The sequence below is a fragment of the Physeter macrocephalus genome, chromosome 12 (genome assembly GCF_002837175.3).
Source record: "Physeter macrocephalus isolate SW-GA chromosome 12, ASM283717v5, whole genome shotgun sequence".
In the NCBI taxonomy this organism is placed as follows: Eukaryota; Metazoa; Chordata; class Mammalia; order Artiodactyla; family Physeteridae; genus Physeter; species Physeter macrocephalus.
In genome coordinates this window covers 84,353,797-84,354,128 of record NC_041225.1, presented here as the reverse complement: position 1 = coordinate 84,354,128, position 332 = coordinate 84,353,797, and positions in this window count along the sequence as shown.

Below are 332 nucleotides of genomic sequence, written 5' to 3'. Positions count from 1 at the left end.
GGTAGCTCTCGCCATCTATTTGTATCATCTTTAATTTCTTTCATCAGTGTCTTATATTTTTCTGCATACAGGTCTTTTCTCTCCTTAGGTAGGTATATTCCTAGATATTTTATTCTTTTTGTTGCAATGGTAACGGAGTATTTTCTTAATTTCACTTTCCGATTTTTCATCAGTAGTGTATAGGAATGCTAGAGATTTCTGTGCATTAATTTTGTATCCTGCTACTTTACCAAATTCATTGATTAGCTCTAGTAGTTTTCTGGTAGCATCTTTAGGATTCTCTATGTATAGTATCATGTCATCTGCAAACAGTGACAGCTTTACTTCTTTTC